This window comes from Mustela nivalis (genome assembly GCF_964662115.1).
Source record: "Mustela nivalis genome assembly, chromosome: 19".
NCBI lineage: Eukaryota > Metazoa > Chordata > Mammalia > Carnivora > Mustelidae > Mustela > Mustela nivalis.
Genome location: NC_139038.1, coordinates 18,382,384 through 18,408,970, shown reverse-complemented (window position 1 = coordinate 18,408,970; position 26,587 = coordinate 18,382,384). Strand labels below are relative to the sequence as shown.

The following is a 26,587-nucleotide window of genomic DNA, read 5'->3' as shown; positions in this document are numbered from 1 at the left end:
GTCTCGAAAATGACTGGGGAAGGTTCCCCTCCTCTGTCATTGTCCACATAGATTTTCAAGACTGTTTTTTCTTTTCTCAGCTTGAGTATGCTCAGTGCAAATTTGAATCTCAAATGTACATGAAAAACAGAAGGCCCGTGATTTTGAAGATGTACAGGGATGTTTTCTATTCAGAGGTCAGGCAGAAACTGACAAACTGCCTTGACTGGCTGGTGGATTTTTTTTCCTGTCTACTCTTTCTTAGAGGACGCAGCCTTTTTAAGGGATTTTTTTTTCCCCTGTGGTTGGGGTCTCAGTTCTAACACCCCACACTGTGTCACTAAAAGCCTCATCCCTTGTCCTCAGTGGGGATTAAAACCCATGGCCCCGCATTGCTAGGACATTGGGTGGATTGACTTTCCACTCAGGGTGGGCACAATGCCCACCTACTTATGCTTCTTACAGACTTACGCTTTTACTTCTTAGTCAGTGAAGGACCCCTTGTCTTTTTTTGCAAATGTATCTATACATTTAAAGTTATAACTATTTCCAGCATTTCTAGATGTTTCTGGTGAGAATATTTTTAGGTTTCTAACCAGTTACATTGTCAGAACTGCATGTACCCCTCAGTTCCTTTTTCTTTTTTTAAAAGATTTTATTTATTTATCTGACAGAGAGAGATCACAAGTAGGCAGAGAGGCAGGCAGGGTGGGGGGGGGGGAGCAGGCTCCCTGCTAAGCCGAGAGCCCGATGTGGGACTCGATCCCAGAACCCTGAGATCATGACCTGAGCCACCCAGGCGTCCCCCTCCCCAGTTCCTCTTTACAATAATCTTGTAACACGGGATTATAATCCCAAATTTACAGAGGAGGGAAATAAGATCAAAAAGTTCAATGCTTTATCTGAAGTCATGCAGCTAAGGGAATATCAGAACCAGGATTGGGGGTGGGGGGTGGGGAAGAACCGGGATTTGAATCCAAGTATGACTTGAGCCAAAGTCTGTGTTCTAAATTTTCATCCTTCGTGAGCTGCTTCTAATCCAGCATTACCCACCTTTTCTTTTTTTAACCCACTGACCAGGAAACTGTGGAAGGGCCACAGTTCTGGGATACGGTCATGCGCCTAATCACAGATGTAGCCTAAGGAGAAAATTCTATTTTTTTTTTTTTTCCAAGTCCCTCTACCAAGGAATCTGGTCTCCTTGCTCATTAACTGGTTCAAGACTAATATTTTTTAAAAAGAGTAATTTTGCACAACAAGCAAAATTAATAGGCAAAATACAAACCAGTAGATAGAATTGTAACAAATACAACAAAATGCAAACATTCAATATATGAATTACTCATAAAATTCAATAAGAGCAAAACCAGCCTAATAGGAAAATGAACAAAGCAGAGAAGCAGAAAATTCACAAAATAAAAAATATGAATCTCAATCTCAGTACTAATTTTCTGGATGCAAGAGACCTAAATGTAAGATCTAAATCTATAAAACTCTTGGAAGCAGACCTAGGAGTAAATCTTCCTCACTTTGAGTGAAGCAATCCCTTCAATGGTTTCCTAGCTCTGACACCAAAACACAAGAGAAAACATAAGATAAAATGGACTTCATGAAAATTTAAAATTGTGCTGCAACGGGTAATGTCCACAAACTGAAAAGACAATTCACAACTTAGAGAAAATACTGACAATCGTATGTCTGATAGAAGTTTGCACCCAAAATATGTAAATCACTTCTACAAGTCAAAAATAAGAAGACAAAGAACCCAATTTAAAAATGGGCAAAGAATCCGGTAGTTATACTTCAAAGAAGATAAAAAAAAAAAATGACCAACCAACACATGAAGACACAGATGGTCTGTGTCGTTAGCCATCAGGTAAGTACAAAGGAAAATCACGATGAGACACCACTCCGCAGTCACTGGAATGACTTGTCATCACAAAGGCAAGACAGTAAATGTGGGTGATGATGTGGAGAAACGGGAGCCCTGAGTCATGGCTGGTAGGAGCACAACTGTGCAGCTGCTCTAGAAGTCAGTAGTTCTCCAAAAAGTTAAACCCATAGAGCTTTCCCCGACCCAGCCAATCCCATTCATAGGTGCAGACCCAAGAGAAATGAAAACAAGCTTCCACAGAGAAATGCATCTACAAATGTTCCCAGTGACACTATTCGTTAACAGGCAAAAAGTGGAAACAGCCCAGATGCCCATCAACGACTGAAGGAGGAAATAAAATGTGGTGCATCCATGCAATAGGATATTAATTCAGCCATAAGCAAAAGGAGTGAAGGACTGATTCATGCTACTGTGCGGGTGAACCTGGAAAGCACAACACTCAGTGGAGAAAGTCCAGTCACAAAAGACCATCTACCGTACGAGTCCAGAACATGTATGAAATGGATTTATAGAAAATGTTCAGAGTAGGCAAATCTCAAGAAGCCAACAATGGATCAGTGCTTGTCTTAGGAGGAGAGGAAAGGAAGAGTGCCTCCGACGGGCTCAGGGCTTCTTTCTGAAGGACGAACATGTTCTGAAGTGAGATGGGGATGGGGGTTGCACAACCTTGAGAAAATACTAAAAATACTGAATGGTGCATGTTAAATGGGCGAATGAGATCTCAAAAGCTACGTATAGTAAGAAGCAAAGACCAATGGGACCCTTTGACTATGAAGTTGGCGACTTTCTTCTTCTCCTCCCTTTCTTCCTTCCTTCTTTTTGTTTTAAAGATTTTATTTATTTATTTGACAGACAGAGATCACAGGCAGGCAGAGAGGCAGGCAGAGAGAGAAAGGGGGAAGCAGGCTCCCCACGGAGCAGAGAGCCCGATGTGGTGCTCGTTCCCAGGACTCTGTGATCATGACGCGAGCGGAAGGCAGAGGCTTTAACCCACTGAGCCACCCAGGCACCCCCTTCCCCTTATTTTTAATTTTTAAAACAAATGATGTGTTAATACACCTTGGCCACGGGGCAAGCAAATAAGTACTACTGGAAGTATAAATTGATGTATGCTTTTTGGAAGACAGTTTTAAACATACATCAAAACCCTGGAAATATGAACAGCCTTTGCTCCAGGAACTCACTCTCTAGGAAATATGGCCCAAGGTAGCATCTAGAGATATATGCAAAGCTTTATACATCACAGTGCTAATTGCACCGTTACTTTTAATAGCGAAACAAGGAAACTAGAGACCTCCTAAAAATCCAACAGTGAGGAAACAAAGACATTATTATACATACGTACATATAAAACTATACCCATCCATTAAAAATTGTGTTGTAAAAGGCAATAGCAAGGAGAAATCATCACGTTTTATAATGAATGAAAGACCAGCCTCTACGAAGTAATATGTAGAGAATAATTTCAATATTGTAAAACAAAATTACTGAAAATACATACTTTAAAATATTAACAGCAATTTTTTTTTAATGTGACAGGATAATGGAAGATCATTTTTCTTTTCTTCTTTGTTCTGCACTGTTCTAATTTTCCATAGAGAACATATACTGGGCTTTTCAGGACAGGGAAAGTAGAATTTTAATGTGTTTCAGATTTTCTGCTTTCCTGGTCTATCCCCCCCAACTAAGATGCAGTGAATGACGGGTTATAAGATTTGAAGGTCAAGGACCTCGGAGTTCATTTCTGGGGTGCTTTCCACTCCTAAGATTACAACTGTGATATTCTATCCTTTGACCATTTCTTTCTGCAGTCCACCTAAGGCGTTCACAAAGACAGATTCTTTGCATTTTCTTGTAGACTCCATGGCCCCCCACTTGCAGAGAGGGACAAGCTGCGGTCTTGAAAAATAAGGTTATTCAGCAGTCGGGCAGTGTGTGTCGGGGGGGAACGGGACATTGTGAGATGAGACCAGGCGAACCCTGCAGAGACCTGGAAACGATTTTTCTCTCCCAAAATATAATTAATCAATTATGTCCAAAGAAGTGGAATCAATATTTTTATAAATGAGATGTTCATACGTCAAGAAGGGATTGTTGCAATGGTCACATCATCTTTCACCTGCTAATCCAATGTAAATTATGGGCTTTTTAGCTGAGGTCTTCGCGTTCGCCAACAGAACTTTTAGCCACTTTGGCATTCTGATCACGACTTTCCGATTCTCCCACCCGGCCCCCGGCAGACGCAATGTGCCAGGGTCTCTTAATAAGCAATACACCGCAAATAACAAAACCTTGTATTCACTGGCTGCCTTCCTCTCCCGGGCCTTGGCTGCATTGATCTTCCCAGCATCCTCTAGGACACAGGGAAATGATGTGTGATTGGGGGCACTGGCAAGGCGGAGATAGATTGCAGCTCGATTGAATCTTTTTAATGCAAGGAACATTTATTAAGTGCCTACTATGCACTGCAACTACTCCAGGCACTGGCGCCACAAAGATAAATCCCATAGTCACTGCCCTCCGGGGCTCACAACTTAGTGGAGGAGGCAGGCACGGAGATGAGTCTTGGCATTACATCATCGCGGGCTCTGTGTTGTAGATCAGCGCACGGCACTGTGGGAGCGCAGAAGAAGAACAGAGAGCTCTTCCTATAGAGAGGAGGCTGTGTTCACCCCTGTCCGATTCTCAAGCTGATAAGGGTAAGGAGGTGTCTGGTTAAAGAAGGGAAACTGGGAAAAGGAGTATCACCTTCAAGGAATCCAGTGAAGGAAGGTTCTAGAAAGGTGGAACTATGGCAGGGCAGGCTGCCCCTCATGTGCCCTCTTTATAGAAATCTAGTGTTTTCCCTACTCTGCACCCACTCCCTCCTTCTTTTAGATAAAAGACAATGTCTCTATGTCAGTTATATCTCAATAAAGCTGGAGGAAAAATTTTAATTACAAGCATAGGATTAGAGAGTAAAAGGAGAAACAACAGGTATGTGACAAGGATGCGGAGAAAGAGAACCCTCGTGCACTGTTGGGAATGCAAACTGGGGCAGCCACTGGGAAAAACAGTATGGAGGTTCCTCAAGAAGTTAAAAAAAAGAGCTACCCTATAATCCAGCAATCACGCTACTGGGTATTTAAACAAAGAATACAAAAACACAAATTCAAAGGCATATATGCACCCCTGTTTATAGCAGCATTACCTACAATAGCCAAGACATGGAAGCAGCCTAAGTGTCCATCGGTAGATGAGTGGATAACGAAGAGGTGGTATGTGTATTCAGTGGAATATTATACAGCCATAAAAAGGAATGAGAGCCTGTCATTTGCAACAACATGGACGGAGCCAGAGAGTATTATGCTAAGACAAATAAGCCAGTCAAGGAAAGACAAATACCGTATGAATTCACTCACGTATGGAATTTAAGAAACAAACAAAATATGAGCAAAGGGGGTGGAAAGAGAGCACGACAGACCAAGAAACAGACTGTGAACTAAAGTCACCAGAAGGGAGGCTGGTGGGGGGATGGTGAAAACAGGTGATGGGGATTAAGGAGGACACTTGTCGCAATGAGAACAGGGTGATGTATGGAAGGGTTGAACCGCTGATACATCATTCTAGTATTTTGAGAATCAGGCCTATGGAAACAGGGCAAGTTGTAGTTTAAGAGGGCCTCTGGGGTGACTTCAGGCAGGGAAGCTGCCATCCAGAGGCCTTAGGGGGCTTGTAAGATCACACAGAAGTTAGTTACAGGCCCTGGAGAGACTTAGGTCTTACGATCTCGGACAAGCACTATCTTGCAGATGAATGACAACAGCTATGGGAATAACAGTGCTTAGTGCCACACACCAGGCACTGTCAGAAGCCCTTTACTAATGGTAACTCAATCCTCCAAATGGTAGAAATCATGGGGAGAAGGAATTGGGGGCACACTTCCAACTACCTGAAAGCAAGCTGGGTCAGGGGCTAGTGGTGAACTCAAGCTTCATGCAGGGTGTCCTGGGGCCCCCCAGGTAGAAGGAGACTTAACGGGGATGCTCAGCACACTGAAGGTGCTCGAGAGTCACTTTAGGGGGTCAGAGGATGAGGTCCGTGGAAGGTGTCAGGGCTCCAGCCAAAATGATCTGGGCTTACATCCTAGTGAAGGAAACAGGCAGAAACAGAGTCAGGGGGCTGAGACTAAAAAGTGATCTTAGTCACCACCACCATGTTGCCATGCGGAACCTTAAGTGCCGCTGCCCTGGCCCAGCCCCCGGGAATGAACTGGCTCGCTCACTGCACTATGGGTAATCTATACATTATACGCTATTGCCCACTGCCCCCTGCAGGGCTTAAAAAGCCCCCCATCACCCAGCTCTGGTGCTGGTCAGGCTGCCTGCCTTTGCCAGAAGCTTCTCCTCCACTAAACTTTCACAGGTTCCCGTACAACTTATTTAGCTCTGTATCCCACCCTGCTCCCTGCCTCTTGACTGAAAACACATTTTAAACTCGTCTCTTGACATTCCAATATTCTCCTTCAGACAGGACTCAGATATCTGCCCGCTTGTCCTGTGATGCCAAAGAAGTGCATTTCCTATATATTTTGAAAGAGCAGCAGACTCAATGAATGTGTAAATGAGCCTCCGTGGTAGTTAACAAGGATCTGATACTTACTGACTCTTCAAAATGTAATCTTGAATGAACGACTAGATAAAGTGGGTGGATGGGTGGACGGATGGATGGGTGGTTGGGTGGATGGATGAGTAGGTGGATATATGGGTAGATGGATGAATGGGTGATGGATGGGGTGGGTGAGGGATGGGTGGATGGATACATGGTTGGATGCATGGATGAGTAGATGAGTGGATGGAGAGATGGTGTCTGGATACATAAAAGGCAAGAATCCTTGCCATTGTTTTACTTTTTAGATTTCTGGCATAGGGCACCTCTTCTCCCCCTGCCCCACCCAAGAAATACACTGTCTATCCTCATGGAGTTTAAAGACCAGAAAGAGAGACAGAGAGAATCTAAATAAATAATGATCCCTAAGAGTAATTAACTTCAACTGCACATGTGCTAAGAGGAACTTCCAGGTGCTAAGGATCATATAATAGTAGTCCAGAAAATCGGGTAAGCCCTCCCCAAAGATGTGTCAGTAAGCCAAGACCCAAAGTGCCAGTAGGAGTTGGCCTAGGAGAGAGGGATCAGGTCGGAGGGAAATAGGTGGGAGTTTCAGGCAAGAGTGCGGGAAATGCCAAGTAGCATGGCAGAGGCAGGACAGAGCAGGGCTTTGGAGACTGAATGCAAGAACAGCAAGGTAGCAAGAGCCGAGTGAACAAAACTTAAATATCACGAGAAGATGGTGGAAAGGTAAGTAGGACTCTAGGTCACGAAGAGATTTTAATGTCAGATTAAGGATTTGGTACTTGCTTCTGCCTGAGACAGTGAGCAGTTGAAGGGTCTGGCAGAATCAGACCATGAGCGTGCTGTCTGGAATAGTAATGAAGTTGTGAGCACGGGACCCGATGTGTTTCTTTCCATTCACTGCCTCTGACAAGGTGAGCAAAGAAGGCAGCGTTCCTTGACCATGTTTGTGTTCTAGTCTCATCAGCCTCAGGGGGGGAGGTTTGGCCAAGTTGTGGTTGTTGCCCTAATCTCCTCTAAGTAAACAACTGCCCCTGTGCTTGGAAGACCCTTATCTCCATGGTCATTAACATATTGAGTGCTTACTCTATGCTTGGCACCTGCTAAGAGCTTTACATGTATTATCTCACTTAATACCCCCAGCATCCCTAGGGTCATATTTGACATGCTTCCCACTTCGTGGATGAGATGGGAGTTGAGAAATGCCCTATCACTTATGCGTAGTCACACAAATCCTTTAAAACTTTAAAACTTGGGCTCTTTCCCCTAAGTTACATTGACAATGAGTGACCTTCTCCTCATGCCTTTAAGCACTGGTCACGAGAAGTAATTCTCCTAGTCACTCTTTGTGCCAGACAATGGGTTCAGAGAACTGTTCGTTAAGACTGGAAGACATATGCCAATGGAAATGGTCTACAAGTTTCTAAAGAGGCTCCCACTCTACAGGCCTAACCTAAATTCTTTGGAACTAATCATATACTCAGCCTGGACCGGATGCCTGATGTTGGATTCCCCATTTATTTGGCTGTGCTGTTTAATCAGGCCATAGATTCCCCAAGCATATTTGCCCCTACTTGGACACAGAACCTTCTGCTGTAGAGAAGGTCTACTATCAGACATGAGTCCTTATCCCAGATAATTCTCACCCCCAGATGAGGCCTGGCACCTTCATCCAGTACATTGACTGCCTCCATCTTCATATGACTAGCTGGGACCTGTCCTGCCCTAGGTCCCAATGAGAAAGGTCATCAGGAGGGCTAGCCTCATCCAGAGGCAGTGGGCTAACCTGGACATCATCTCATAAAACCAACTAGATGATGCTACATAGCCTATACCTGAACTTGTCCTATTTATACACCAGTCTCATTTTATACACCAGGGATGCTGCCTTCTGCTCCTGCTGCACCACCATGGGAATGCTGCAGAATCGAAAGGACCCACATCGTGTCCTCCTTGGGGATCAGGCTATCTCCCCGACCAGGTAAGTATTCAGGAACTCAAGTAGCAGCTCTGCCAGCAATCCCTGGGAAGAGCAGGACACTTCCCTTCTCTGAGCTTCTCAGAAAAGGATACAGGATGGGCCCTTCCCAACTTTATCTACCAGCAGCTCACAAAGTAAGTAGGGATGTTATCAGTATCCCCACGTCACATATCTAGAAAACAGGAGTACATACAAGAGACTTTGGTCTACCTGTGTCTACTTCCCTTCTCAGCCTACAGAATTTCCTGAGATCTCACCTCCTGTCCAAGAGCATTAATTTTCTCTATATACCTGATGAAAACCACAACATTGGCCAACACATCCTCCTTCATCAAAGCCCACCTCTTCCACATTGGGACTTTCTTCACCCCTAGCCCCAGGAGTGGGCTGTAGCAATAGGGATTGCTTTTCTTTTCTGTTATTGGAGGTTCCATCACCTCACTGATAATTCTCAAACTTCTATCTCCTGCTCAGAACTATCCCCTGAGTTCCAGACTCTCCAGATGGCCGTCATTCCTATCAGCGTAGAACATGCTGAAATAGCTCTTGTGTCAACAGAAACTCGCTCGACTGCAGAGCTCAGCTTCCTATAGGAAGACCCTTGAAAGTGCTATGTGTCCTCATCGCCTTGGCTTCTGGATCCATCCTTTTCTACTTCCTCCCCAATGGACCACCTCAAGCTGCGCCTACCACCAACCACCCCCTCCATCTTGCCACATCCTCTGATTCCACTGCTCTATAAAATGAGGTTCAGTTGGTCATTCTCTCTTTCCCAAAATACTTCTTGCATCATGTTTCAAAGACATGATTCTCCTGGAGAGATAGCACATGGGCTGCTCTGTCAGAGGGATGCGGGAAGCTGCTTTTCCCTATGCATGTGGGAACAGAAGCACCCGGGGTTTATGTCTCCACCAGGGGCTGTCTTTAACCAGTGATTGACAGATGCAAGTGTTGCACCTGCATGACAGGGACAGCTCTGAAGTGTGACCTCCACTGTCTCCAGATCTAAGCCACAGTGACCCTGGACTTCGCTACTCACCACATCACTGCTTGCCTCCTTCCCTGCCCTATCCCATGTTCCTACTTCTCTACCAATTTTTCCTGGTAATCACTTGGGCAATGCCTCATCCTCTCAAATGCGGCCTTTCCTTCCCAAACCTGTTCCTCCGGTACTCCCCATCTCAGGGATGAAACCTCCACCCATTCAGTGATCCAAGCAGACAGCCAAGCCTGTCCCATCCTCCTTCTCTATCTGACCCCACCCACATACCCCCTTATCCTGACTGCTGTCCCTTTCAGTCCACTTGTCTCCATCCCTGCTCCCACTGCCCCATTCAGCCTGGTCCCACACATGTTCCTGGCTTATAGAAGCCTGATAGAATGTTGAAGTCCTGAGGACTGCTCTTTCTCATCTTGCTAACCAGAGCGATTGCCTCGTAGGACTTAAGATCTTCCACAAGAAACAGGTCCATGAGACCACCTCCTGCTTCCCTCACTACAAGACTTAACACCAACGAGCTTACTTACAGGAGGACTAGAGTCCTCCTTTGCTCAAGGAGAACCCGTCATGTGCCTACAACAGCCAGACACTGGCAAGGCACCGGTGGTATGGTGATAAAAGGCACAGTCCTGGACTTCAGGAAGCCCATTGCTTGGGGAAGAACACAGGCATGGAAATGCTTTCAAATGCATTATTTAAAGTGCCACACTAGCTAATTCTGGGATCCACCTGGGCCTGAGCTATGTCACATTCATCTCTAAATCCCCAGCACAGTGCCTAATAATAAAGACTCGTAATAAGTGAATGGACTTGGCTTGGTAAGTCAAGTAGAAGTATTTCCAGAAATACTTTTTCTGGGCTTTGAAAAACGAGAAGGGAGTATAAAGGGCCTGCCAGGCAGATGTCAGACAATGTGCTAAGGCACGGAGAAATGAAAGAATAGGATGTTTTCAGGAAAGAGAAAATTGTACCAGATATCGCATGCATAAGGAAGAGTAGCTAGGTTGGATTAGAACCAGTAGTGAAGGAATGCAAAAACAAAGTTCATGAGTCTGGGCTGCATCTCAAGGCAAGAGGGAGCCATGGGAAGTTTTTGATCTCATCACTGTGTAGGAGTCTAGGGAAGCAAGAGTGTTAGAATCCATCCCAGTCTCAGGTCATATAAATGATTCTTCAAAACTCCACTGGTTGGGAATGCCTGGGTGGCTCAGTCAGTTGAACATCTACCTCCAGCTCAGGTCATGATCTCTGGGGTCCTGGAATCGAGTCCCACATCGGGCTCTCTGCTCAGCAGGGAGCCTGCTTCTCCCTCTACCTCTGCCTGCTGTTCTACCTACTTGTGCTCTTGCTCTCTGGCAAACAAATAAATAAAATCTAAAATAAATAAATAAACAAAAACACTCCACTGGTTGTTTATATTCTTTTAGCCTAAATATCTATACCCCTAGATCCACATAGGTATTGTTCTGACGGTTCCGAATCTTGCACCCCTAAAAATCCATCACGGTAAGCTGTCACCAAGGTTGGCAATTCTGAGGGAAGTCATCCCTTGACCCACTGTCTAGTCCAAATGGACAAGAAATGAGTTCTGCGCTCAGGTCAGACCAAACCAAGATACTCAGCACTGAAAGAGCAGTTTGTGCTTGTGTGCATGTGTGTGTGTCCACATGCACTGATGTATGCATGTGACCGTGCACTTGGGTCTATGTGTGAGGCCAAGGACAAATTGGGGGTATTTGAGGGCATACAATGTGAATTTATGTGTGTGTGCATTTTTCTTGGCATGTGGAACTTTTTGACCGTGTGTGTGTGCTGGTGCATAAATGTTTACTACATGTGCGTTTGCATGTGGACACGTGCGTGTCCGTGATTTGTGTCTGTGTGTGCAGGTGTCCGTGTCGGAGGCATGCCTATACGTGCAAGCCTCCACATGTGCCTTGCACATCTTCTGCCTGCCATGTTTTGTTTGCAAGGTGCCCAGAGCCTGCTTTCTGCCGGAGCCAACCCCATCTTTTCCTGCTGCACGGCTCCCCACTGCTCATTAACGCGGTCTGCATTGGTTACGCCTGTGGCAATGGGCCTCTGTAGAGAGTGTTAAATATCGCAACTGTTTATTGCTTAATATTTTTCATGCTAATAGCAGACTAATTCACAGGGATTCGGGGCAGTGTATAAAACACCTTCTGCTGACTGCTCATTTCATGCCAAGGAAGGACTTGGCAAACCGCAGCCCCTGCCCCGGGCCTCTTTGACTCCGTATGTGATGCCACATCGCGTCCCCTACCCCATCCCCGTTTGGTCTTCCCAGAATTAATTTGCAGCTCAGCTGAGTGCACAGCAAACAGCAATATTTCCATTTCTCCACCGGGCGGGGTGGCAGGGTGGGGGGAGGGGAAGCTGGGGCGAAATCCCAGGAGGTCAGTGTACTCGGCCCTCGAGAAATCAATTTTTGCGGGGGAGAAAGGAGATGGCACCAGAAAAGAATGTGGAAATGACTGAGCTCAAACCATGTCCAAGTTTTGATTAGCCATAATCCAGTACTACGGCCACAGCAAAAGCTGGCTCACCGATCCCCAGTGAAAAAGCATGTGCCTCTCACAGAGGAAGCTTCCAACAGCCACAAGTTATTTTCTGGGCGTTGACTCGTTGCTGGCAGCACATCAAGCTTTGTATAAGAATTTTCTCATTGAATCTTCAATGCTAACTCTTTTAGGCAAGTAGTCACGTCTTCTTTTCACTGATAAAGAACCTGAAGTTCCAGATGGTTTTAATGATGCCGGCAGTCAGAGTCGATCGGCAAGCAAATGACAAAATTAGGAGTCCAGCCCTGGGCTTTCGAACTCCATATTCCAAGTCCATTGCTAATGGTCTGCACCGCAGAGATGGTACATCTGAGCCCAGAGTGATCTCACAGATGTGTTTCACTTGGCTCACAGAGTGGGGTTGTTTTTTCCCACATTTGTTAATTGCCAATGTTAAAAAAATTGGAAGATTGACTTAAAAAAATCAAGTGCTGATCTCTCTTTGAAAATTGAATTATCTGGTTACTCTTCGCTCCCATTCTTGCCTGTTAACTACCGGCTGCAGCAGTTTCAGCTGCCTCTTTTAGCCGGTGCGTGTGTGCTGGTTTGCCACACTCCTCACCCCTCCCTATTACCACACACCCAGCCCTCTTTAGTGATTTCTATTACTGGTCCAACACCTGCCGAACTTACACAAGATCTTTTCTGCTAAGGAAACGTCTCTCTTTTTTTCAGGGAGGAAGTGAGTCCTAGAAATGATTCTATAGGTTCACATTGTTGGAGATTTGCTTATAGACTATTCTACGGTCAGGCCAATTGTTTCCAACAAGACAGGGGATATAAACCAGGAAGGTAGAACTGTGGTGAGTAAATTTTTGAGGCACAGACAAGAACAACTGATGTGGAAAATATGCACGTATGTGTATATATTAACAGCTTATGATTTTTCAACTATATTCAAAAATGAAAAGCATATTAATGAAGTCTCGTGTTGACACATAGATATTTTAAGAACTTAGATCACCTAGTAATTAAATGGCTAACATTTGGGCACATGTGAAAAGCAGCCATGTGAGGATTCTCAATAAACTTTACTCAGAAAAATTGATGTGCAACCTTTCGGGGAAATTAGCAGGCCCCGTGTGGCCCAAGGGTGGTGGGTGGGGTTGGTCAGAAAACTACTGCCACAGCAGCCCTTCTCTCGGTCGAAGGTAAAAGCTCTTCCTCGCAGGATGAGGGATTTCCTGGGCTCCAGCTTGATGGGCATCCTGGGAGAAAAGATCTGGGATACAGCCACAGCCTCTGCAAGTGAGAACATCCCCCAGTGGCCTATGGCTGGATGCTGGGAGACAAAAATGCCCAGAGTCTCGTGGTAATGGTGAGCATCACTACTCAGGCCCGTCATTGCTGTTGAGCAGAAATGTGGCCCAGCGATGCCAGCTTCTCAAGAGAACCCAGAATCCTGTACTTTACAGGAAATCTCCAAATGGCTGCAGGCTAACAGATAAAGTGCTCCTTGAGGAGTCTCTTGGAAGAAAATAGTCATCATCCCTACTGTGTGTGAAGCTTGAGCTAAGCATGTGGTTTATGCTAATTTAAGCAATTCCCACTGTCTTACCCTTACTGTGTGCCCGACACTCTTCTCGGGGCTTTGAGGCTATGAACTCATTCAATCCTCCAAATAACCTTGTGCAACAGGCACTCTTACGGGCATCCTTTTCGGACAAAGCAGGAAACTGAGGCCTAGTGAGGTTAAGTCGCATAGCTGGCAAGTGGCAGAGTTGGGAAGGAACCAAGGGCTCTGAGTCCTAAGCCTGGCTTGCTGTCACTCCCCTGCACTGCCTCAGTGAATGTTCTCAACACCCCCTCGAGGTACATCTGGTTACCACCCCCATTTCATAGAAGGAGAAACTGAGGCCGGGAAGGAGCAGCCGCTTGCCTGAGGTCACGGTCTGCCTGGTACCAGTGCTGGGGATGTTCTGGACCCCTCGCTTGTTTGTGCAAGGCAAGGGGGGTGGGACTATGAGGAGTGAGGGAAAGATGTGCCCAAATGTCATCTTTTTTTCTGATCAGAAAAATGCTACTCGAGCTGTCAGAGCACAAGCAGCAACCTTTATGTTTACAAAGCACAAAGGGCAATTAAGTGAGACAAAATAAATCTTCTCAGGCCTCAGTCGATGGGCCTTGCCAGTCTGCGGTCTGAGGCCTGATTGACAGGACACATTACATTCACGGTCTCTGACATTTCCTGATGCCTCACGGAAGCGCGAGGGCCTGTTTCTTAAAGCGCTCCTGCCAGCCACTCTCCAGGCTCAGGGACCCCCAAGGCAGGGGAGCGGTGGAGATGCAGAGGGGAGGGCAGTGCAATCCTTGGCTGTGACAGGAGGTGATGACCACGCTCACACTGAAGATGACAATCCCAATCACGATGACACCGTGATGGTTGGTGCATGTTGCCAATGGAGGGCTCACAGCCTTGTCATCATCAGTAAGGCAGGTCCCATGGTGGTCGCTGTCTGGGTGTGCGGGGCGGGGGGTTGGGGGGCTCCTTGTAAGGAATTTCACAGTGTCGCACAGAATGGCCTTATTGGAGGCTCAGAAACCAGGGCCAATGAGAGGGGACAAGAGTCTCTGGTCCTCTTGGGTCCATAGAGAGACGCATGCCACACCAGGCTGTTTGGCTGGACCCTCAGTCCAGATATGTTTTGCTGGAAAGACCCTGCCCCTTAGACTGTCCCTTCTCCTGGATAAGCATTAGAATGACCTTGGCAGTGGGGAATACTGACTGGGCTTGGGAATTCTGGAGTTTGCTGGGAAGAGCCCTAGAAAGTTGGGATTGGGCATAGCTAGTCCCACTGGGAGTTGGAAACCAGCTCATTCTACGAAAAGGTAAGCGTGGCCCCGTCCCTCCCTTGCAAGGAGGAGAGCCTCTGGTCTTCCTGGACTCCTTGTTCAGGCTTCATTCAGATGCTCCTTCCCTGACATCTCCATTGTCCCATGTCACCCTCAGGACGGTCCTCCCCAGGACAGTCTGGCATGATGACTCCCTGTTTTCAGTGTCACCTCGAGGAAGGACCCAGTTTGTCTTTCACGGTCCCATTCCTGAGGGTGGGCATTAGGGATGTGAGATGTAGGTGCCCAGGGGTTGGAATCTGATTCTGTGAACGGATTCATCAATTGATCAATCGGAGACAACTTCTGCCTCTATTTGGAGAGGTGACAGAAAACTCAGACTCAAGGGTCCAAAGGGCCTGGCCTTACACTCCTGGTGTCTGCAGGAATGAGCGTATGACTCCCAGCAGGCCGCTCAACGTTTGGCTTCAGCTCGCTCCTTGGTAAACGGGGAAATTCGGTGGAGCTGTGAGAAGTCAATGAGATTGCGTAAAGTGCCCAGCCGTGCACCAGGCTGATGGGGTTCTCCATGAATGGCCGTTCCTGACCGCCTCATTACTGTTGATGCTAGTGCTGGAGCTGAAGCTGATGATGACAAGGATAAAGGTCATGTCCTCCAGACATCTCGTGCCAAGTCTCAGGGGAAGGAGGTGAGCTGACAGGTCCCTGGCATCTGCTGTTTTGTATTTTCTCCATAAGGCAGACAGTGAGGCCATCTTTGGTCGGTGGGGGCTTGAGGGGTATGGATAGGGCTTGAAGACAGTGGAGCTGGGAGAGCAGAGGGAGCTGAACAGGTACCAGGTCCCTTTCTTGGTGTCACTGGAGAGCTAGAGTTACTGTGGCATCACCTAAGATGATTGCTCTTTCCAGGCTGTTCCTCACATGTGCTACCCTGGCCCAGACCAACGACATTCTGCCCTCTGTCCTTCAAATGGCTCAGACATCCCTGGTGGCCTGGAAATCCACCTGGTTGTGACCCAGCCACTCTACTATGGAGACCGGGAGGCAAGATTTCTGTGACTCAAGAAGCTGAACATTCAGGTCCCTAAGTTTGAACATCAAGGTGTGTTCTCTCTAGGTGGGTCCCCAAGGCAGGACCTATTGGTCATGGATATAAAAGAGGGAGGGAGGTGGGAGAGCCACTACCTCTAAATCACCACCCAGATGCCATGCTGTTGCTCCCTCTTGGAAAGGAAAAAGGAAAAATCTAACACCACCACCCAGTGTTGGCACCTAAGAGGCCATTGTGCTTCATGGTATGAAATCAGAAGTCTGGAGATCTGAGTTTGAATGTCTGCCTCTCCAGGACCTGGGTGACCTAGGGCAAGTCACTCCCAGCCAAACATCACCCTCTTCGTGCTTGAAGGAAGTAAGGGTCCCAGCTAAAATCCATCTCACTAGGTTGTAGCAAAGACCCAATGAGATAAAGGGTATGCAGGACCTTCGAGAGGCCTAAGTGCTAGGAGAGCACTTGCTTTATCAATAGCCGGTCTGTTCTCTCTGATAGTTACTGAAGGAGGAGAAAGAAGCCCATTAGAGAGAACTTCTCCCCTCCCAGCAGCCAAGCATACAGGAAAAACTACGATAATGATAATGAAGAGGGTGAGGGTGGTAATGAAGAACCAGGGGTGACTGAATAGAACTATCAGGATTTTTCAGAAGCAAGTAATTGACTGAAAATGGCTTAAACAGTAGGACAATTTAAAATCTCATGCAACTATTGTGTAGCGGACAAAGAGGGTGGGTTTCAGGCCCAGTATGATCCAGGACTCAACAATACCACCTAAAACCAGTGAATTTCCCCTCTTCCCACTCCACCATCCTCACTGTGTGTGGGCTTTGTGCTCCCTGCCCTCCATAGGGACTCAAGACGGTGTCTGCAGTTCTAAGCTTCATGTCCAGGACATTGTAGGGGCAGAAACGGAGGAAGTGCAGGAAACAATGTAGGAAAAAGAAAAAGGGTCACCTCTTCCTGTGTCCCCTTCTTAAGAAGGACACTTTTACCAAGAGGAACTCCAGAACTTTCTCCTAACCGGACGCTTGTTCACTAGCAAGGGGAAAAGAAGTGCCTCTGCTGGGAATACAATGCTGTCCAAGACAACAGACACCAGTTACATGCGACTACCTTTAAAATTGAAATATAATTCATACGCCATTCAATCACCCTTTAAAAATGTTTAATTTGGCGGATTTTCATATATTCACAGTGCTGTGCAAGGATCGCTACTAATTCCAGAGTATTTTCATCATCCCAGAAAGAAACCCTGCACTCATTCCCTCCTCCTCTTAGCTTTTGCCAACCTAATCTACTTTCTGTCTCTGTGGGTTTGTGTCTTCTGGACATTTCATATCAATGGAATCATATAATATGTGGTCTTTCATATCTGGGTTTTTTTTTTTTAATAACTTGGCATAAGGTTTCATCCATACCCCAATCCTTTTTGTGGCTGATTGATATTCCATTGTGTGGATATACCATAATTTCATTGTGTTGCATTTATGAGTCAAAAGACAGTTGGGTTGTTGCTATTTGGGGACTACTATGAATAACGCTCCTGTGAACATTCACGCACAAGTGTTTGTGTGAAATGTGTTTTCAGTTCTCTTGGGTGTAGACCTGGGAGCAGAACTGCTGGGTCACGTGACCTCTATGTTTAACTCTTGGAGGAGCTGCCAAACTGTTTTTCCAAAGGGGTCATATATTATTTGACATTCCTGCCAGCAATGTAGGAGGGGCTTAATTTCTCCATATCCTTGCTGCCACTTACCAGTCTTTGTTTATTTAATTTAATTATTAATAATTCATTTATTATCAAATTATTAAAATTATTTCATTATTACCAGCATGTATCTTTTAAATTTTAAGTTGATATTAATTAAACTTAAATAAAATTTTAAATTCAGCTTCTCAGTGGGACTAGCCCCATTTCAAGTACCCCCTAGCCACATGGGACAGCTGGCTAGTATTTCACATTGCGAAGCACAGAGCACCGGTCTCATCTCGGGAACTTCTGTTGGATTAACCCTGGTAAAGGCCAGTCAGCATTCTCCCACTGGAGCCTGAGATCGGGTCAACTTCCTCTACTGCGTGATTTCTGGGTTTTACGGAAGGAGGAAATGAATGGCAGGCAGCAACCAATTATCTTCCTTAGCAACATTTTACAGAGGCTTTCATAGTGTATTATTCTTAAAAATTCTTCCTACACATCTTTCCCTAATATCATTCTTATAATCATGCATTATTTGTCATTTTTTGCAGTCGAAATTGGAGCTCAAAGAAATTCAGTGCCTTGAAGAAGGTCATAATTTATAAGTGGAAGGACCTGGAAGAGAGCTTCTCTTGGCTTCATATCTCATACAAATGGCCACTGTTGTGGAGGTAAAGACTTTGGTTTAGGAAAAATGTACGTCATTCTAGTCTTTCCCACTCCAACTCCCACCTCACCCATCCTCATCACAGAGCTAGCAGATTGCATTCCTAAGAACTCTCTGAAAGGGGTCTAGCATTCTGCAGGGACAGAACTAAGGAATGTGAGCCCGGATCACTCAGCTCCAAACTCATTTATCCGCCTAAAGACCCACTCACTCAAAAACTGACCCCAGGAGACAACAAGAAGGCACACTAGAAAGCCCGGTATCCCCTGCTCCCATGGGAATATCAAACAAACAACTCCAGACTGATTAAATAACTTCAGAGGAGCCCTAGACCAAAGAGTGAGGACAACCAAGTGAACACCCAATCAAAACAAATAAATAAATAAGCAAGCCAATTCAAACTGGGAGGAAATTTCAAGCAATTTTTCCTCACTCTTGGCCCATACCCTCCCCATACAGCAAGGTGCAGTCTGGAGGCAGGGGCCCAATTCCAGTTTCTCTCACTCACGCCAGAAATAAGAATGGAAACTGTGTGCGACATCCACGCCTGCCTGGGGGCTGCCCTCGGGACGGTTTTCTATCTTACCAGACCTGAGTTCACCCAGGAATGGTGGAAAACTGTGGATCTTAGGTTAAACAATGCAGACGGCAGCAGCGGGTGTCACAGTGCATGAAAACTGAAGGGGGACTGCAGACCCATGGACGCCTTGGAGAAAGAAATTGTCATCGGAGGAGAAAGGAGGACCTACTGGTCATGGAACTGTTATAAAAGAGAGAGGGATGTAGGGAAGGGAGGGATGTGGGAAATAAATATATATATATATACATATACATATATATATAATAGATTAGAACAGAACATCTAAAGCCCTGAGAAGAAACTAAGGTAAAAACATTTTAGAAAATTAAAGTATTTAATCAATGTGGATGGAACTGGAGGGAATTATGCTACGTGAAATAAGTCAATCAGAGAAAGACAATGATCATATGGTTTCGCTCATGTGAAATATAGGGAATAGTGCAGAGGATCATAGGGGGAGGGAAGAAAAACCACGGGAAGAACTCCGAGAGGGAGGAGACAGACCACGAGAGACTCTTAACTCTGGGAAACACACGGAGGGTTGCTGGAGGGGAGGTGGATGGGGGGAAGGGGTAACCAGGTGATGGGCATTGAGGAGGGCATGTGATGTGATAAACACTCGAGGGTATACCCAACTGATGAACTACTGAACTCTACAGCTGAAACAAATGATGTACTATAAGTTGGCTGATTGAATTTAAATAAAAACAAAAAGCAAACAAACAAAAAGCCACCTTGCTGTGTAATTAAAATACAACCTCAAATCGGTTCTTTTATCCTTCACAGAGAACTGTGTGTACTAACAGTAACAAAAATTTATTGAGCATTTAAAAAAAATAAAGCATTTGAAAGCAGCCAGGGGAAAATCGGGGAGTCAGGGGGAAGGAAGAACACACAAACCCAGACAAAACACATGGCCAGGAAAAAAATCTGAGAACAATTTAAGCCATCACCACAGGCTGATCTCAAGGGTCAGGAAACCACTAATTAGTAAATATCTTCCATGCCAGTGTTCACAGACTGGGAAAGAGAACCTTTTCAAATGCCAAATTTGAGCAAAAGACCACAAAACTTAAAAAAAAGCAAACAAAACAAAACAAAAACAAAAACAACAGGAAAAAAAAAACATGGAAATATGACCCACTCAAAGGAAAAAATCAATATTTGGGGGAACCTGGCCGGGGCAGTTAGTAGAGCAAGTGACTCTTGATCGCAGGGTTCTGAGTTCAAGTCCCACACTGGGTATACAGTCTGCTTAGAATTTTCATAAAAATTTTAATGTCTAACAATGAAATATCCAAAAATAGTATCAGAAGACATACATGAATACATGCATCAGACTTACTTCATCAAGACTTTTAAACCACCATCTTAACTCTGTTTATATACCGAGACCATTCATCACTCGAGTGCAAGAATGTTTAAACACATGAAACCCAATCACTGTGATACGGCATCAAAATATATGGACGGGGGGAGCTACGGGATCATTTTAACGGATGCAGAGAAAAATTTTGAAAAAGTTCTTTTCCATGACAAAAAGCACATAAACTAGGAGTAGAAGCAGACAACCTCCATATAATCGAGCCCATCGATGAAGCACTCAGAGCCGGCATCATACTCTGGTGAAGGACTAAAGCTATTCCTCTAGGGTCAGGAACAGAACAAGAATGCCAGTTGCACCGCTTCTACCATGCAGAGGACCGGAAGCACTAGTCAGGGCAATCCTGCAGTAAAGAGAAGTAAAATACAGCCAAACTGGGAGGGAGGAAGTAAAACGACCTCTCTTCACGAAGAACATGGTCTTATATATAGAAAACTCAAAAAAAAAAAAAAAAGGCGCAGAAACCACCCAACTCTCGGAGCAATCAACGAACCCAGCAAGGCCGCGGTACACAGAAGTCACACACCATGATCGGCTGCAATTCTGTCCGCGAAGAATGAACCATCTTAAAAGGAAACCAAGAAAACACCTTTGCGTAAAGCATCAGAAGTATTAAAACAGCGGAGGCGGAGCCAGCCGGCGGAGTAGGGGAGACCAAAATACCCTCAGGTGCCCCGAGTTCGGCCGGACAGTCGTCCCGCCGCCCCGACACCCGCACACTCAACGGGGGACGCGAGCGAAGGGAAGCAGCCATCCTGGGAACAGAAAAGCCACCGCTTTCTGGCAGGTAGGACGTGGGGAGGGGGGCTCCCAAGCGACGAGACTGCGGGGGCGGGTGGGGGCGGGGCGGGGGTGCGGGTGCGGGTGGGGGCGGGGCGGGGGTGCGGGTGCGGGTGGGGGCGGGGCGGGGGTGGGGGTGCGGGTGGGGGCGGGGCGGGGGTGCGGGTGCGGGTGCGGGTGGGGGCGGGGCGGGGGTGCGGGTGCGGGTGCGGGTGGGGGCGGGGCGGGGCCGCTCCAGCGAGCCGCCGAGCAGCGGCGCACAAGATGGGAACTTCTGTCAGTCGGCTCCGCGGAGGGCCGGCGCCCCAGAGCCAGGCAAGGTCGGAGCCCCGGCAGGGACGTGTGGTCTCGGGTCCCTCGGGGTCCCAGAGAGACCGGGGGCGTCTGAGCGCGGCAGAGCTCGCAGGTGGCAGCGCGGGGCAGCCGGCCGCAGAGCCGGACCGAGGAGGGGCTCTCGCCCGGGGTGGCGGTCCCCGGCGGGCCACTGCTCCTCCAACAGGGGCCTCACAAGCGGCCGACGCGGGAGACTCACCTTCGTCCTCGGGCAGCAGCGGCCCAGGACCCCGCGGCAGGATTCTGCTGGGTTTGGAGACTCTAAGCGGGGCGGAGCGCCAGAGATGAAAACGCTGGGTCTCAGGCTGGGCGAGCTCGGACGGCGGCCGGAGACCAAGGAGGCAGGAGGGAGCGACGGCTTTTCCCCGAGGGCGCACTGAGGAGCGGGGCCCCAGCTCTGGGCTCCCACGGGCCGGACCCTGGGAAGCCGCCATCTTTATTCCCGTGGCTCTACGGAAAGCGCGCAGGGACACTGGGAAGCCGCCATCTTTATTCCCGTGGCTCTACGGAAAGCGCGCAGGGACACTGGGAGGCCGCCATCTTTATTCCCCTCGCTCTACGGAAAGCGCGCAGGGAACAAAAGCTCCCCAGAGCGAACGGAGCAGATGATTTAGCGCCCCTGGCAAGGCCGGTGCGATTCTGCCTCAGGCAAAGACCATTTGAGAATCGGGGCAACAGGCCCCTCCCCCAGAAGATGAACAAAAAACACCCAGCAAAGACCAATTTTACCAATCACTGAGGAAAGCAAAACCCCTGTGCTAGCGGACTACCCCTCACAGTCACGAGAATTCATGGCTTTTTTCCCCGTGATACTTTACTCTTTCAAAGTTAAATTTTTCTAATTTTATGTCTTCTATTTTTTAAAAATTTTTCCTGTCTCCTATTTTAACATTTTTAACTATTTTATCTTATAAGTAGTTCTTTAAAATCTTTTAAAATTTTCATTGCTATACTCATATTTTATCCCTCCATTGTATTTAGCCTTATTTTTTATATACATATAGGATTTTTTTTTTCCTTTAAAATTTTGGGATACAATTTCCTCTAATAGATCAAAATATACCCTAAATCTAGTGCATGACTTTCTCCTAGTCTCCAGTCTAATCACATTCTTTCCTCTTTTTCCTTTTCTTTTTTCAACCAACTTCTTATGTTATCAATTCCTTTTTAAGAATCTTTTTTAATGTTCATCTTTACAGTCATATTCCCATCCCTTCATCACATTTACCCTTATTTGTGTGTGTGTGTGTGTGTGTGTGTGTGTCGTTGCTACCCTTTTAGTATTTCATTCTCTCATTTATCTATTCTTATCTGGATAAAATGACAAGGCAGAAAAACTCACCACACAAAAAAGAACAAGAGGCAGTACCAACGGCTAAGGACCTAACCAATACGGACATTAGTGATACGTCAGAACTAGAGTTCAGAATGAAGATTATCAAGGTGCTAGCTGGGCTCAAGAAAAGCACAGAGGATATTAGAGAATCCCTTTCTGGAGAAGTAAAATCCCTTTTGAGAGAAATAAAAGAACTAAAATCTAACCAAGTTTGAAATTTAAAAAGCTATTAGTGAGGTCCAATAAAAAATGGAGGCTCTTACTGCTAGGATAAATGAGGCAGAGAGAGAATTAGTGATATAGAAGACCAAAGGATGGAGAATAAAGAAGCTGAGCAAAAGAGAGACAAACAACTACTGGAACATGAGGGGAGAATTCGAGAGCTAAGTGATACCATAAAACAAAAAAATATTAGAATAATTGGGATCACAGAAGAAGAAAGAGAGGGGCAGAAGGTATATTGGAGCAAATTATACTAGAGAATTTCCCTAATTTGGTGAGGGGAACAAGCCTCAAATTCTAGCAGGTACAGAGGACACTCCTCAAAATGAATAAAAATAGGTCCACACCCTGTCATCTAAGAGTAAAACTTAAACGCCTCAGTGAAAAAGAGAAAATCCTGAAGACAGATCAGGACAATAAGTCTGTAACACACAATGATAGAAATATTAGACTGGCAGAAGACCTATCCACACAGACCTGGCAGGCCAAAAAGGACTGGCATGATATATTCAGAACACTAAATGAGAAAAATATTCAGCCAAGAATACTATATCCAGCTAGGCTGTCGTTGAAAATAGAAGGAGAGATAAAAAGCTTCCAGGACAAACAAAAACTAAAAGAATTTCCAAACACCAAATCAACCCTCCAGGAAATATTGAAAGGGGTTCCTCTAAGCAATGAGAGAGCCTAAAAGTAACAGACCAGAAAGGAACAGAGACAATATACAGTAACAGTCCCTTTACAGGCAATACAATGGCACTAAATTCATATCTTTCAATTGTTCGCCTGAAAGTAAATGGGCTAAATGCCCCAATCAAAATCAAAAGCTTCTGCAAAGCAAAGGAAACAGTAAAAAAAAAAAACAAAGAGGCAACCCACGGCATGGGAGAAGATATTTGCAAATGACAGTACAGACAAAAGGTTGATATCCAGGATCTATAATGAACTCCTCAAACTCAACACACACGAAACAGGCAAACATATCAAAATATGGGCAGAAGATATGAACAGACACTTCTCCAATCAAGACATACAAATGGCTATCAGACACATGAAAAAATGTTCATCATCATTAGCCCTCAGGGAGATTCAAATTAAAACCACATTGAGGGTGCCTGTGTGGCTCAGTGGGTTGAGCCGCTGCCTTCGGCTCGGGTCATGATCTCAGGGTCCTGGGATCGAGTCCCGCATCGCGCTCTCTGCTCGGCAGGGAGCCTGCTTCCTCCTCTCTCTCTGCCTGCGTCTCTGCCTACTTGTGATCTCTCTCTGTCAAATAAATAAATAAAATCTTAAAAAAAAAAAAACCACATTGAGATATCATCTTACACCAGTTAGAATGGCCAAAATAAAACAGGAAACAACATGTGTTGGAGAGGATGTGGAGAAAGGGGAACCCTCTTACACTGTTGGTGGGAATGCAAGTTGGTGCAGCCTCTTTGGAGAACAGTGTGGAGATTCCTCAAGAAATTAAAAATAGAACTTCCCTATGACCCTGCAATTGCAATCCTGGGTATTTACCCCAAAGATACAGATGTCGTGAAAAGAAGGGCCATCTGTACCCCAATGTTTATAGCAGCAATGGCCACGGTCGCCAAACTGTGGAAAGAACCAAGATGCCCTTCAATGGACGAATGGATAAGGAAGATGTGGTCCATATACACGATGGAGTATTATGCCTCCATCAGAAAGGATGAATACCCAACTTTTGTAGCAACATGGATGGGACTGGAAGAGATTATGCTGAGTGAAATAAGTCAAGCAGAGAGAGTCAATTATCATATGGTTTCACTTATTTGTGGAGCATAACAAATAGCATGGAGGACATGTGGAGTTAGAGAGGAGAAGGGAGTTGGGGTAAATTGGAAGGGGAGGTGAATCATGAGAGACTATGGACTCTGAAAAACAATCTGAGGGGATTGAAGTGGCGGGGGTGTGGGAGGTTGGGGTACCAGGTGGTGGGTATTATAGAGGGCACGGATTGCATGGAGCACTGGGTGTGGTGAAAAAATAATGAATACTGTTTTTCTGAAAATAAATAAATTGAAAACATTTTTAAAAAATTTAAAAACATAAAAAAAATCAATGTACAGAAACCAGTTGCATTTCTATACACCAACAACAAGATAGAAGAAAGAGAAATTAAGGAGTTGCTCCCATTGATAATTGCACTCAAAACCATAAGATATCTAGGAATAAGCATAACTAAAGAGGAAAAGAGTCTGTACTCAGGAAACTATAAAGTACTTATGAAAGAAATTGAGGAAGACACAAAGAAATGGAAAAATGTTCCAAGCTCATGGATTGAAAGAACTAATATTGTGAAAATGTCTATGTTACCTAAAGCAATCTACAGATTGAATGCAATTCCTATATACACTTTTGCTATTGTAATAAATTGGAATATTATTTTTCTTTTTAAGAAAAAGAATAAAATAGAAGTTAAAAAGTTAAAAGAATAAAATAAATTTAACCAAGAAGGCAACAGTTTTGAAAACTGCAAGATGCTAAAGGAAGTTCAAGAGGACACAAATAAATGGAAAGACATCCCATGTTCATGGATTGGAAGATTTAATGTTATTAAGATGTCAATAACATCCAAAGTAATCTACATACTCTGCATCCCAGCAACATTTTTTGCAGATATAGAAAAACCTATTCTAAAGTTTGTATAGGTTTGCAAGTGATCCCAAGTAGCCAAAGCATCTTGAAAAAGATGTGTGTGGAAGTCTCACACTCCCTGATTTCAAACTCACCACAAATTCACAGTAATCAAAACACTGTGGTACTAGCAGGATGAGAGACATATAGACCAATGGATTAGAATAGAGATCCCAGAAATAAACTCTCACATATATAAGGCCAAATGATTTCAACAAGTGTACTAATACCACTTAAGGGAGAAAAGGACAATCTTTTCAGTAAATGTTTAGCAAAGAGAAAACTAGATATCCATATTTTAAAAACAAAGAACTTGGTCCCTTATTTACACCATATGCAAGAATTAACTAAAAGTGGATCAAAAACCTAAATGCAAGGGCTGAAATCCTAAAATTCTTACCAGAAAGCATAGGGGGAAATCTTCATGACATAAGATTTGACAATGACTTCTTAGCTATGACAGCAAACGCACAGGCAGTAAAAGAAAAAAATAGGTAAATTGAACTTTATCAGAAGTTAACATTTTGTGCATCAAACAGCCGTATCATGAGTGAAAACACAACTCATGGGATGGCAGAAAAGATTGTGCACATTACATATTTGGGAAGGGATTGATTTCCAGACCATATGAAGAAGTATAGCTCAAGAACATCAGAAACAAAACAATAAACAATCCAATCAAAAATTGGGCAAAGGGGGCGCCTGGGTGGCTCAGTGGGTTAAGCTGCTGCCTTTGGCTCGGGTCATGATCTCAGGGTCCTGGGATCGAGTCCCGCATCGGGATCTCTGCTCAGCGGGGAGCCTGCTTCCCTCTCTCTCTGCCTGCCTCTCCATCTACTTGTGATTTCTCTCTGTCAAATAAATAAATAAAATCTTTAAAAAAAAAAATTGGGCAAAGGACTTGAAATAGACGTTCTCCAAATAAGATACACAAACCGTTCACAAGCACATGGAAAGGTGCCCAACATCATTAAAAAATGTAAATAAAAACCACCAAAAGATAACAGCTCACACCCGTTAGCATGGCCACGATCAAAGAA

General features: G+C 45.3%; 1 long non-coding RNA gene across 2 annotated transcripts in view; it reads right to left on the bottom strand.

The window, feature by feature from the left end:
- LOC309854982 overlaps positions 1 to 26,587 on the bottom strand; it is a 90,374-nt gene that overhangs the window by 50,029 nt on the left and 13,758 nt on the right. The window contains exon 1 of one of the 2 annotated variants that reach the window (XR_014306523.1): positions 21,531 to 21,810. The exons of the other annotated variant lie outside the window; for it this stretch is intronic. This is a non-coding gene — a long non-coding RNA (uncharacterized lncRNA). Of the gene's footprint in view, positions 1 to 21,530; positions 21,811 to 26,587 lie in introns of those variants that run through there. 2 annotated transcript variants of the gene reach the window in all.